This window comes from Microtus pennsylvanicus, chromosome 22 (genome assembly GCF_037038515.1).
Source record: "Microtus pennsylvanicus isolate mMicPen1 chromosome 22, mMicPen1.hap1, whole genome shotgun sequence".
NCBI lineage: Eukaryota > Metazoa > Chordata > Mammalia > Rodentia > Cricetidae > Microtus > Microtus pennsylvanicus.
In genome coordinates this window covers 22,166,268-22,180,877 of record NC_134600.1, presented here as the reverse complement: position 1 = coordinate 22,180,877, position 14,610 = coordinate 22,166,268, and the positions used below count along the sequence as shown (strand labels likewise).

The 14,610-nt window shown below is 38.7% G+C and overlaps 1 pseudogene; it reads right to left on the bottom strand.

Annotated features, from left to right (window-relative positions):
- Window positions 1-5,333: 5,333 nt before the first annotated feature.
- LOC142839833 (large ribosomal subunit protein uL23-like) lies at window positions 5,334-10,842 on the bottom strand (annotated as a pseudogene).
- Window positions 10,843-14,610: the final 3,768 nt, after the last annotated feature.

Genomic DNA, 14,610 nt, shown 5'->3' with positions numbered 1-14,610 from the left:
CCTATCTGGGGAAGTATGGCACTCACACACACTCTGGATGGTTCCTTCAGACTCTTTCTCTAGTCTTCTTTCGCATTCTCTATTCTTTGTCTTCCTGGTGATTTTCTTCTCTCATTCTTGATGTTTTCTTTCTAGCCCATTTTAACTCTCTTGTTATCCTTTTTTCCTACAGTTTATACACCCCACAAAATCTTTCAGGCAATATAACTGTTTCAGTGTGGTCACATTCTGTTTTTCAGTGAATGATTACAATGAATACAAAACAAACAGTAAAAACAGCCTGTTTGCCATATCTGTTACATGATAAAACATTTTACATATTGCAGGTGAAAAACAAATTATCCCGGGAACCCAGGTGCATTCATACCCAAGCAACTTGTAATATGTTAACTGTGTAGGCTAGCAAGCTATTCTTCTAAGTCAGGTCTTTTATTGGCAGACTACAGTTTCGCAGCTACAAAGAAAGGGACAATACCTTTTATTACTTACTTTAAAGGGAATTTTATAAGGAGTCTTAAAGGAATCACAAACCTAAACTTTTATATATGAAAAAGAATCAGTCAGTTCTACTTTAAATCATTAGGGTACATACCTACTCATCAATAGTTTTTTTTTTTTAATATCAGGAGATAGAGGACAAAATGGGTACAAAAAATTAATCATCACTTTTGGTCTTCATCCAATTCTAGTAAGAAAAATGTGTCACCAAGTAACAATTGGGCTGCTCTGGTTTTGTTCCCTGACCCTAAAAGAGTTCTGCATTCAACTCTGTGCCTTTCTAAAACTTTAGATTGTCTTCTTAGGTTTTTCACCTCAAAGCTATTTGACAAAAATATCTTAGTCTAAGTTACTTTCAAAGCTTTGTTTCACTTTGAAACCTATGGACACCTCTCCCAGTATTAAGGTTAAAAGAATTTAAGTTAGCTGGGCTGCTGGGACTCAACTGTTTTTTTTTTTTTAAATCATTAACCTAAGCCACAGTCTATGTTGCTCTTCAACAGAACTCATGTATTGTAGCTGTGTGACACTTCCTTGTTTTATTTTTAATAATCAAAACTCTATTTAGTCTAACATTATTATTATTATTATCAATTAGACAGTACAGCTGAGGAAGAAATCATCTTCAGAATAATCTGCAGGTAAAATTGCCCAGTAGAATGGGATGTTTCCATGAGATAAACACACTACATTACAGGCAGTAGGGATCTCCCTCTACCCCCATTCATACCATGCCAGATACCAGAGATAGACTGCAGTTGCAAACATGGGAAAGCACAGTAGAAACAAAAGATATTCTGGGGTCTGTGTTCTCTGGGCCTTGCCTATCCTAGATTTATCCATCAGAGAAGTGCCTTCTGGTGGGCTGGCACCTTGACGTCAATTGCCATCTACTGCTCCTTTGACAGGGCCACTGGCAGAATCCATTCTGACTTCAACCTGTGTAGGCCCTGTGCATACGGGCACAGACTCTGTGAGTTCATACATGGATCAGTCTTGTTGTGTCTGGAAGACACTGTTTTCTTGGTGGCTTCCAATCTTTTGGCTTTTATATAGTCTTTCTGCCTCTTCTTCCACATAGTTCCTTGAGCCCTGAGTGAGGGATTTGATGGAGACATCCAATTTAGGACTGAGTGTTCCAAAGTCTCTTGATTTCTACACATTATCCTCTTATGGGTCTCTGTGTTAGTTCCTATTTATTGCAGAGGAGGCTTCTCTGATGATGACTGAATGGGACACTGGTCTGTGGGTATAACAGAATGTCATTAGAAGTCATTTTATTGCTGTGTTCTCTTAGCCCAACAGTAGTATTTGGTTCTCACTGAGACCCACGGCTTATCTAGTCTCAGGTTCTTGGGTACCCGAGCTGTAGGAGGATGGCAACTTGTTTGTTCTGGCCGCCCAGAACTGAAACAATCACACAAAAACCAAATTATTTAAATCACTGCTTGGCCCATTAGCTCTGGTTTCTTATTGGCTAACTCTTACATATTAATTTAACTCATTTCTATTAATCTATATATTGCCACATGGGTGTGCTTTACCTGGCAAAGTACCAGTGTCTGTCTCCAGTGGGCTACATGGCTTCTCTCTGACTCTGCCCTTCTTTCTCCCAGCATTCAGTTTTGCCTTCCCCACCTACCTAAGTTCTGCCCTGCCATAACAGTTTCTTTACTCATAGTAATCACAGCATACAGAGGGAAATCCCACATCACCTCCTTTTTTCTGTTTAAATGAAAAGGAAGGCTTTACCTTCAGTGTAGTAAAATTACATATAACAAAACAGGTATCAAGTAAGAACTACAGTTACAATATTTATATCTACTTTATCTTTAATCATAACTAAGGAAAACTATAACTGTCAATTCTTCAACTCCATTGAAGACTCCAGAAGGATTTAATATTACCTAAGTAAACAGGAAGTGCAATGTAAGCAACTTCCAAAACTTCAGAATTAACAGAGATTTCTCTCTGCCTAGATAGTCACCCAAAGTTCTTCTGTACTGTTGGAGCATCCATCTTCAGCCTACAGGCCCATAGTATCCAGTAGATTTTCCATGAAGCAGAAAATTTCAAACACAGTTCTATCTATATTAGCAGTTTGTCAGTCACTTTCTTCTGTGTCCTGCAGAATGTCTTACAGACTCTTTCATGAAGTAGGAACCCTGAAGGACGGTCTCATTTTTAGGCAAGTTCAGCAGTCATTTCTCTGTAGATCCTGAATGTCCAATTCATCAAGCAGTCCAGGCAAGAACAGTTTCTTTGCCTAAATGGCTAACCAACTTCATAAGGAACCTCTAAGATGCCCATCTTCCTCTTAAAATAATTGGTGCTGCCAGGATCAGATGTGTCTCACTGTCATGAAAAGTCCTAAGTTCTTAAAAAAAAAAATTTAAATGCCACATTCTGAAGGTCTCTGCAGTGTCAAGCATAGATTTCATCTCTTGGAGTGGGCTTTAAATATAATCAGAGAGTGGTTGGTCACTCACAACATTTGTGCAACTATTGCACTAGCATATTATTCAGGCAGGACACCATTGTAGATTGCAGGAGTTGTAGCTGGGTTGGTACTTACTTTTCTCCTCTGGAACCTTCTGTTGCCATGAACAATAACCAGCTATGGTTGAAGGATGCAGATAAGCACCAGATCAACTTCTGTGTTCAGTGAGATAAGTAAGTACTGTCTTTAGCAATAGGGCCTGACCATAAGTTTGGGGAGAGCAACCAACCGTAACCTTGGCAATGACGTGAGTTCTTGGGGTTTTCCTGGGCCCAATTACTGGCACTGGAAGTTTCCCTTGGCAGTGTAGCTAGGGCATTGTCTTCTTCATTATTTGGTGATTGCATTTAGTTTTCTTTTACATATGTATATACTTTAGGAAGCTTTTACAATAGTAGGTTTCTGTATGATCCCTCAAACTAACAAGTTTCCATCCCTTACCTTCCTCTTATCTCTCTCTTCTCATTTAATCATCCTGCGCTACTCTGTCCCTGTCACTTCATAACTATATATTATATTTCTTCATCCTTGGGAGATGGCGCCTCCTCTCTAGTCATTTACTCTGTACCCAATCTCTGGGACTATAAATTGCAGCATGCCTATTGAAGGATTAAAATCTGACAGCCACATATAAATGAATATATACCATGTTTGCCTACCGCCTGGGTTACCTTACTCAATATGATTCTTTTAGCTTCTTCCATTTATCTGAAAATTTAATTCATTCTTTTATGTTTTTTTTTTTTGAGACAGGGTTTCTCTGTGTATCCTTGGCTGTCCTGAACCTCACTCTGTAGGTGAGGATAAAACCGGACTCTCTGAACATGGCGGACAATGAGGGCTGATGAGAAGCCAAGGACAATGGCACTGGGTTTTCATCCTACTTCATGTTCTGGCTTTGTGGGAGCCTAGCCAGTTTGGATGTTCACCTTCCTAGAAAAGGAATATTTTAATAAGTAAGGAATCTTAAAACAAGCACTCATGCACACAGAAACATTTATAAAGTTATACAGATATACCATTTTAACAAGCAAATAGAACACTTTCAGAAACCTGTCAGATGACCAACTTAAAAATCCTGGGGTAGGTAGGTGGCAAACGTCAGAAAAGCACAGAGGTGATCCCATTAAGGACCAAATTAGCAGATGCTGTAAGAGGGAACACAAACATAAGGAAGAAATATTTATACAGTTTTAGAGTGGAAGAACAAGTGAAAAACATATCTGTTGTAGAGAGTCCGGGCATGAGACAAAAGCAAATATCTGGGGAGGGGGTGGGCAGGAGGGGACCACAGTGATCTTGGCATAGGAGGCAGAGGCCAGGGAAGCATAACAAACAGCTGATGGGCCAGCGCCCTTCTAAAGGGACCCACGATGGTCTCTGTTGCCCTCAGCCAATGGAAAGGGAATCGGGTTTAGATCTCTAAATCTGGAACAGGACAGGAGCTGGCTGCCCTTCTGGGCGTGGTGTAGGAGCAACGTGGGCTGTGAAGAAATGGAAGCAGGGGCGGGATAAACTGTTGGCTGCCGAGGAATTGGGGGAGAGGGCAGGAGCACGCATCTTGAAACCTGGGTTGCAGAGCATTGTTTGCTTTAGGTTAGCTAGCCCCAATTTAAAAGGATTTTTGTAAAAGGCCACCGAAGGGCGTTTTAGGAATTGACTTGGAATCACAAGAAGCCAGTCAGAAGTTCATGCCTGTGGAACTCAAACCTGTTGCGATGTGTCCACCAAAGAGCATCCTTGAGTCAAAACGAAGGCGCATGAGAACCTAGCGGCAAATGTCTTTGGTCCGCACAAGTCCCATCTCAGAGAAAGCCTGGCTTTCACAGCGTGGATCAGGCTTCTGGCACAGCCCGCAATTTAAGCAGAAAACCTGAAAAGTGAATGGATCACCCTAGGGACCCTACTGGCCATGAACTTTAAAAAGGGAACTCACTGAGTGAAACTGATCTTGCCTGATGGAAAGGGTACAGGGGAATGGCATTTTCCAGCTTGTGGTACTGGGCCCTGGGCCCACGGGAAAAATGAACTCTTTTGGTCGGACCTCTATCTGTTAGGAAAAATCTTACGAAGATCCTCTTTGCCGATGCAAAATCACTCCAATTATACCAGATTAGACCAAATAAAAAATGATCACGTTTAATAAATGCAGCACTTGCAGATGCCTGGGAGGATGGCAAGGGAAGACAGAGCAGGCCTGTGGGACAGGTCCTGACCCTCCCTGTGGAGGGGTCAGCACTTGGCAGCCTGGGAGTTGGAGTCCCTACTAATGCAACTCCCAGGCCAGGAGTTGTAATGTAAATGAGTATTACATTAAGCTCTTAGTGCTATGAACTTTCCTCTTTCTTTTTTTATTTTTTTATTTATGGTGAAAAAGTGTATATTTAGAATTAGCCAGCTGGGCTCAGTTTAGATGATTCCAATCTTGTTGGCAACATCCAGAGCATCATAATCAGGAGCCAACCGAACATACGCCTTCTTCTCTCCGTCGGGCCTTATGAGGGTGTTGACTTTGGCCACATCGATGTCATAGAGTTTCTTCACAGCCTGTTTGATCTGGTGCTTGTTGGCCTTGACGTCCACAATGAACACAAGTGTGTTGTTGTCTTCTATCTTCTTCATGGCTGACTCGGTGGTGGGGGGAATTTGATGATGGCATAGTGGTCAAGCTTGTTCCTCCTGGGCGCTCTCTTCCGGGGGTATTTAGGCTGCCTTCGTAGCTGCAGGGTCTTGGGACTCCGAAAGGTGGGCGATGTGCGGATCTTCTTCTTTTTGTGGCTGTGGACGCCTTTCAGCACTGCCTTCTTGGCTTTCAAGGCCTTCGCTTTAGCTTCCGGGTCAAGATGGTGCCGAAAGCGAAGAAGAACTTTCCTCTTAAGACCACCTTCAATGTGTCTAGGTTTAGAAATGCTGCGATTTCTTTTAATTCTAAAAATAATTTTATTTCCTTCTCAATTTCTGTCTTGACTCATTTTTATTCAGTAGTGAATTTAGGTTTCATGAGTTTGTAGACTTTTTGTTGTTGATATCCAGCTTTAATCATTGATGGTCATATATGTATACCCAATGTTATTTCAGTATTCTCATAGCTGTTAAGACTTGTTTTCTGCCCATGTTTGTTGTCAATTTTGGAGGAATTTCCATGAGCTGCTGCAAGGAAAGTATATTCCTTTCTGTTGGGTAAAATGTTCTGTAAATACCTGCTAGGACCATTGATTTTATAACATCATTTAACTTCAGCATTTTTCTGCTTAGTTTTTTTTTTTTTTTTGTCAGGAGAACTATCTATTGGAGAGAGTTGGGGGGAACTGAAGTCACCCACTACCAGAGTGTGAGAGTCAATATGTGACTTAAGCTATTATAAACTTGGGTTCCCTTGTGTTTGGTGCATAAACGCTTAGAACTGTATATCCTCTTGGTGGACTTTTTTCTTTCATTAGTACGTAAGGTCTTTCCCTATGTCTTCTCATTAGTTTTTTTTTTCGAAGTATTTTTTATTCAGATATTAAAATGGCTATACTGGCTTGCTTCTTGGGTCCATTTGCTTGGAATATATTTTTCTGTCATTTTACTCTGAGGTGGCATCTATCTTTGCTCCTAAGGTATATTTTTTGAAATATCAGAAAGATAGATCCTGTTTCCTCATCCAATTTGTCAATCTGTGTCTTTTTATTTAGAGTATTGAGACCAGTATTATTAAGAGTCATCAATGGGCACTGCTTATTGATCTGTGTTATTTTATTGTTATGGTGTGGCTTTGTCCTTTTTGATTTTACTGGTCTGAAATTATTTATTTCTTGTGTTTTCTTGGGTATGGTTGACCTCTTAGATTGAATTTTTTTCCTCAGCTCCTCCTGTAGAGCTGTACTGGTAAATAGATACTGATTAAATTTGATTTTTATTGTGGAATTTTTTTTCTCTGTCCACTGTGAATGAAAGCTTTGCTGGGCATGGTGTAGTCTGGACTGGCATCTCTGGTGTCTCAGAGTATGTAGAGTATGTCCAGGCCCTTCTGGCTTTTAGAGTTTCCGTTGAGAAGGTGGAATTATTCTAATTAGTCTGCCTCAATAGTGACTTGGTCTTTTTTTCTTGAAGCTTTAAATATTCTTTCTTTCTTCTGTACTTTTAGTGTTTTAAGGATTATGTGTTAGGTGGAATTTCTTTTCTCATCCTTACTACTTGGTGTTCTGTAGTTTTCTTGTTTCTGGATAGGCACCTCCTTCTTTAGGTCAGGGAAATTTTCTTGTTTGATTTTTTTTTTATTTTTTTGGTTTTGGCTCATTTTATTATCACAAAAGAGGAAAAAGACAAAAAGAGGAAAGAAGATACAGTTGATAGCTCAACTCCAAATCTTTTAAATATTTTGTTGAGACTATTTTCTGTGCCTTTGATCTGGGTTTCTTCTCCTTTATCTATTCCTATTATTTCATAGATTTGATCTTTGCCTAGTAGCCAAGATTTCTTGGATGTTTTGTGTCTGGATTTTTAAAAAATTTAACATTTTCTTTGAGGCATCCATTTCTTCTAGCCTTGCTTTCAATGCCACAGTTTCTGTCTTCCATGTTTCTGTGTTTGTTCTTTTGGTAAGGCTTACTTCTGAGGTTTTTGTTTGACTTCTTACATTTTTTTTCATTTCTTTTTTAATGTCTTGAGCGGTGTTCATTATTTCATTCCACTGTTTGTGTTTTCACAGACTTCACATTTTCTTTAAGGTGCTTGGATGTATTTATAATTTCTATTTTGAAGTCCCTGTCTTGTGCTTCGGCTTTATTGCATTTCTGAGGATTTGCTGTAGTATGGTATTGTCTTCTTTGTTTCTATTTTGTTGATTTTAGCTCTCAATATGATTATTTCCTGCCATCTAGTTTTCTTGGGGGAGTTTGCTTCTTTTTGCTCTAAAGTTTTCAAATATTTTGTTAATTTACTAGTGTGGGATTTTTCCAGCTTCATTATGTAAACATTTAGTGCTATGAACTTTCCTCTTAATACTGCTTTCATTGTGTCTCAAAGATTCAAACTAATAGGAGATAGCCCAAGTTCTCAGTTGGCTGAACGCATGTCAATTACTTCAGCCACATCAGAGTGAGTGGAAATTTTCTAGTTGAATTTAGAATTATTGGAAATATGAAGACCTTGCTGTAAATTATTAACTTTTGGACTTCCATCCCCTCTTTGAATTCACCATATAGTTGAGGATGACTTTGAACTTATGATCCTCCTGCATCTACCCACCAAGAGTTGGGCATGTAAGTATGTACCACCATATTCATCTTATATATTTTCCTCTGTGCTAAACCTGAAGCCTCATACAGGCTTGGGCAGCTTTCTGCCAACTCCCTGGCATAGCTTCTTAAGGGCAAGAACATACTATAAAAATAGCAAATTACATCATCTTTAGGATTCTTAAGAATATTTTGATATCAAACTGGTTGCAAATGGTGGGAGAGAGAATTTGAATAGATGAAAAGGCCAATGATTTAACGATTCTGTGGTTTTCTCTTCCACTTCAGGAAGCACATGTTTAAATTAGCTCTGCTTAGTGACGATGTAGCAACTACACAAATATCTCCCAGGAAAGGAACATCTCGCCCTTCCTCCTTGATGACTAAACCTGATTGGCAAGTAGTGTGGATATGTGCTGGCCTCAATCAGAGGTGAGAAGCTTAAAAATCCCCCTCCCAAATTTTCAGTTTTGAACATTCAGTAGATGTTAAATAATATTTAGTCACTACTGATTTATTCCCATCATTGCTTTCTTTTTCTAATGAATCAGATCCCTATAGACATTATGTAGCAGGAAAGGAAAAATTAAAAATATAAGTCTATGCATTCATTTAAAAGTTAAATTGATCAGATATTATATTTGTCTTATATGTGAGAGCACCCCAAAACTGTCTGTCCTCTTTTTCAAGAAATTATTAACAATTTATTTTTTTTTTGTCTTTTGCTTGTAGTTTCAAATCATCAGTATTCAGAGAAAACTATGGATTTTCCTTCCTGTGTTTATTTTTATTTTCCATATTGCAGCTTGGTTTCAGTTTAGTTCTTGGGAGATCCATTTTAAATAATTTGGTATATAAAACCATGCTAAAGGCAAGACTAACATTCAATCGTTTCCTTATAGGATGTACAATTATTTATTTGTTTACTTTTGGGGCTATAATGGGAACTATACTTATTTTGCTGTTACTTTTATCAAGGTATGGTGATTAATATTATGCTTAGCTCAATTATTCTGTTTTTCAAGGTTCCATAAAAATTCTGCTACAAAAAGGCAGTAGAAATATTGATATCAGTAATGTTTTCAGTTAACTTGCTGCATAAGGTCACAATGCTAAGCTGAGTCCCATGAACCAGAAGGGTCTGCTGTTTCCTGACTCAGTTGCACCATATCCTTTACTATCTCCTCAGAGGTGCAACAACCGTCACTGCACAGTAAGTAAAACAAAAAGGCTAAGGTAATCTTACATTGTAGTGATCATGCTTTCTAGAAGACTAACTCAAATTAGAGGCTCCATTTCAAATTTGCAGGGCATTTCAAGAGAGGAATTAAAGCAGTACATAATAGCCTTTAATGGAGGAAATGCAAGGGGAGGGGAATATCATTAAAACAACCAGGAGAAAGTCTTCTTTCCTCATGTGGCAGTCAAGGACAGTGAGTTCACTCTCCTCTTGCAGCCAGTACTGATATCAAAAGATTCGAAAGGGTCTGTGGTAGTCAGGAGTGGCTTGTTTAATTGGAGCTGGTACCTCAAATACATTCTGGTCTGTTCCAACTCTGAATCAGGTGGGAAGAAGAGTAACCCTGGTCTAGGTCAAGGTTTTTTCTGACTGAAGGCTCAAGGGCCACCAGCCATACTCCCTGGGGCTGATGCTCTATTTTGCAGCTTCCTTGGCTGTTTGGATGTCCTTACAGAGTCATTTAGCCCCATGTAAGGCTAAATTCCGTAGGACACTTTGCTTTAGTAGACTTCATTCTTAAACCAAAATAATGAAAACCAAGAGCCATCACTTCCATTCCTAAGTGACCCACAATGCATTCCATAGATACAGAATACAAGCATTTGGGGTTTGACACATTATTTTTCAGCACAGGGAACTTGGAAGGCAGGGGACACAGACACTCATTTAAAAACTGGTCACAAGAAACTAGATTCTTTGTTGATTAAACTCCAGTTCACCTACAATGATTTTAATCCATTGTTTGGTGAAATGATATTCCAAAGGCATTTTGAAATTGTTTTCAAGAATAAAATAGCTGAGCTGGCTTTATAGCTCATGGATAGAACACTTGCCTAGACTGTGTGAGACTCTAGGCTTTATCCCTGGTTCCACAAAGATAAACAGGGAAAAATAACAATAAAAACTGAGCACTTGCCATCCTTCACACGCTGGACTTTTACTAATTTATTTCTACAACTATTGAAGTTAGGTCCTGTTGTTCATACTAATAGCTCAGAACTTGTCCAAAGGATATTGTGGTACAAAGACATCCACACATTCTTTGATATACTCTGTTGGAAAGACGTGCTCTAATGATGGAGTCTGTACTAATAAAATATGGTAGAAGTGAAATCTTGCCAATTTGAGTGTCCAGACCTTTTCAGTTTGGCAATTTCTACTTCTTGTCTCTTGGGACACTCCTACTTGGAGCCCAGAGATGCTGTGTAAAAGCCTGATGACCCTGAGTGTGTCGTATTGGAAAGAAGACTAATGTGGCCAAGCAGAGGGACCACAAGAAGAATGATGTTCTGAGAGCATCTGCACTCCCACATCTGAACCATCCTCTGCCCTTTCCCCGCCTTGTTTGTCTTTCCGCTGAAGGCTCTCTTTCCACCTGCCATGTTGTGTCCTCCCTTGTTTACTGTCCCCCAGCATCCCCCTGAGTAAGACTCAACACAGAAGTTTGCTTGAGCTCCTTACAGCCGCATAGTTAGCATTCAGAATAGGATAAACCCTTAACGATTTTCAAGTGAGCGGGTAGAAAATATATATTTTTTTTATATTAACTGAAGCAAGATGAGAAATGCCTTTTGCTTCAGGCACTTGGGATATTCTGTGCAGCTCTGCTGGTTGATGCTTTATGGAGGAAAAAAAGAAAGAACATAGGAAGGAGGGTACCACAAATAGATGGGATGATATATTAACCTCATAAGACAATTCTCTGATTTTAATGTAGCCTAGGAAAAGCCAGAATAACAGAGATAAAAAAGTTTCATTACATGTTATTGAGGACAATATTTTTCTTTTTTGGCTGTAGCTCCAACAGAGGATGTGCAGAACAAATGGTCCCCCGGGAGAAACCTGTTCCCCAGGGAGGTGCCGCCAAAGTGGCCAGATACCTACTGGAAGAATTTCAGCAATGATTAGATGGCTTCCAAGAGTTACACTTGCTAAAATAATTAAATGTTTTTGAAGTCAAGCAAACAAGAAAAATTATTTTGTTATTTACAAAGGAAAAATAGGGTTCCATTTTTAGGAACCCTAGAGCAAAGGTTGACCTCTTTTTAGATTCTGTTGAGATATTAAGGAAATAAATCTAGATAACAGGCAAAATATATAGTAAGTTAAAAATATCATGTAAAATGAAATGACGTCATACCCTACTCTCAACCCCAGAGTTTTTAAAAGTGTGCCTGAAAGGAAATAGGCTGCACAATAGGAAGATGGTGGGGAGCAGGGGGTATCTCCAAACACAGCATCCCCTGGGCAAGAGTTTGCTGCTGGTTTTATGTGCAATTAGTTCATCCAGCTTCCAGAGGAAAGAGTTAAAAGCGTGGATGACATAATGCCTTGAAGTGATTTAATGATCGGAAACAAGAAGAAAAAGTGATGTCACTGAGAAATTAGCTTCTAAATCAATTGAGGAGGCCGATGCTAGTCCAGAAACAAGTGTATTCTGGTAGGCATGCTACTGGGGAGGGAGGGAGGGATCCATTCTCCATCTGGCGTGGGTGGGAATGAACTTCCCTCAGGGGATTTCAGCAATGCTCTGTGGGCACTCAATTCACATTTCATGATGTGAATGTTAGAATTGTTTCTAAAAGTTGGCCTATAGAGCCAACACTGTATCTTTAGTCTACAATAAAGTGAGGAACCGCTTCTGCTGAACATAAATAGCTATTTCATTATTTTTGAGGGAGGCAAGTTGAGCCTTGTGGAGTGGGGATAGCCAAAGTGCCGGGGTTACTTTTGCTTAATGAATCAGGTGAGCATTTTTCTAATTACATTGTTTTCATCTGTGATTATGACATCTCTCATGGAGTGCATGCAGCTCATAGAAGCCCCACACGTCTCACTCATTTGTGGTCTAACAAGCTTTTGAAACAAAACAAATGTCATTTATCCATTTGGTCAAGAAATTGAGTACTAACTTTCCAAAAGACTTCTTTAACCATATTGATCGATATACTGTCACCAGAATATCTTCATTAGAGGGGTACAGGCTGGGAAAGTACACCTACTCTGATATATACCCAAAGCAAACCATCAAAATAGCTTAGCAAGCTCATATGATCTCATCCCTTTATTTTATATTTCATTTAACTGGCAATGCAAATATTTTACATGAAGATGCTGGAATCGTAAGATAACTGTGATGCATATATTTCCATGAATACTCTAAGTTACTGGTGGCTTGTGGTACTTTTACTTTTAGTTGGGCAACATTGGAATGTAGTTGGAGCAGCTTCAACATAACCTTATATTCTGTACTGATCTATACTTGCTGTTGTCTGAAAGAAAGAAAACTGTGTTTATAAAGAAGCTTGTTGCAATTGTATTTGTAATATAAGCTATTGTAGATCAATGCACTGTGAATATTTTTAATTCATTAAATTTCTGGCTTTGCATTAATAACAGACTAACTGCTTCTAGATACTAGGTTGCTTAACTAGGCCTAACTCGTTTGATCCTATCCCATCAGATGAGTAAAAAGAGGCACAGATATTTGAGGTAGTTTGACTGGTGCCAGAGGCCAGTGTGTGGCAGAGCTGGAGTTCATATATAGGTGGTGGGACTTCTAGTTGGTATTTATAACAAGCATCTGTCTCATATCTTGAATACTATGTAGTGTGTGGAATTTTTCATTTTGTCCCTGGTTCTTTCACCTGAATTGAAATACTGACAGTTCATTTAATAACAGGTAAAGAGATATTTTTTTCTCTCTGGTGACATAAATACTAACATTTACATTTCATGAATGATTTGAAAGACTACTTATAAGAAGTGGATTTCTTCAGGTGAATATCGAGATAAGCGGATGAGTGAAGTGGGAAAGGACCATGAGGGAAGGTGGCTTGACCGTAGCAGCTTGTCAGAAAAGAACTGATTCAAAGTGCTCTTTTAGAACTTTGTAAAAACAACTCTTGCTGCTTGTAATGAGTGTTATAAGGGAAACTAGATAGGCCTGTTCTGAAGAGCGGGTTGTTCAGTGAAGTTCTAAGGAGTATGGATAGAATGACAGCTACTTCACAGATGATAAGAAAAAAGGAATAGAATTGTATTTAAGGGGGTTAAGAAATAGCTAAGCAAGAAAGTGCTGGAATTAAATAGAATTACATCAGATTAAAAAGCTTCTATGTGATATGACAACATTCACCATAGGAAGACACAGTCTACATAAAGAATGTGAAAAACTGCTTACCAACCACACAACTGATAAAGGATTAATATTCCGAATATATAAAGTACTAGAATATTGGCCAAACAATCTAACAAATAAATAATTGATAAGTTGGACAGTTTTCAAAGATGAAGTACAAATGGTCAATAAACACATGGAAAAATATTTGGCATCTTTAACTATCATGAAAATGCCAATCAAAATACACTTGAGATTCCATTTCATCCCAGTCAGAAGGTCTGTCATCAGAAACAAATGCTGGTAAGAATGTGGGGGACATTGCTCAAGGGAACATATATTAGTGGAGACACTATGGAAATAAGTGTCTCAAAAAAATAAAACTATGGTTATTATGTGCCCTAGCTCCTGGGTATTTGCCTGAAGATCAGCATACAAAGAGATACTTGCATATCCATACTTATCACTGCACTAGTTACCATAGGCAATGCGTGTAATTAGATGTCTACCATCAGATCAGTGTATAAAGAAGACTTGATAACATATAAAAGGGAGTTTTACTCACCCACAAGGACTAAAATCATGCCATTTTCAGGAAAATGGAAGGAACTGGAGGTCACAGTGCTAGAGCACAAGCTAAGCTCAGAACAATTATCTCATGTTTCATTTTACGTGTAAATTGTAGGTCTTAAATAATGACATGAAGACAATGGGGACAGTTTCAGTATTAGTGTGATGACTGAATAAGATGTCAAAGAATTTCATTATTTTGTTCAAATAAAAATTGGGACAAACATCAAAATTAAGAAGAAGAAGGGATGTCTTTGAGAGAAATGAAAGGCTGATAATACACGTGGAAAATAAAACTTCAGAATTGTATAAATTAGAAGTAGAGGCATCTGGCCAGCATGCTGGCAGACAACTACAATCTGACTACTTGGGAAGCTGAGTCAGGTGAATCCCGAACTGAAGGCTAGCTTAGATTATATAGTATGACACTATCTACAGAAAAGAAAAGTGGAGAGATTAG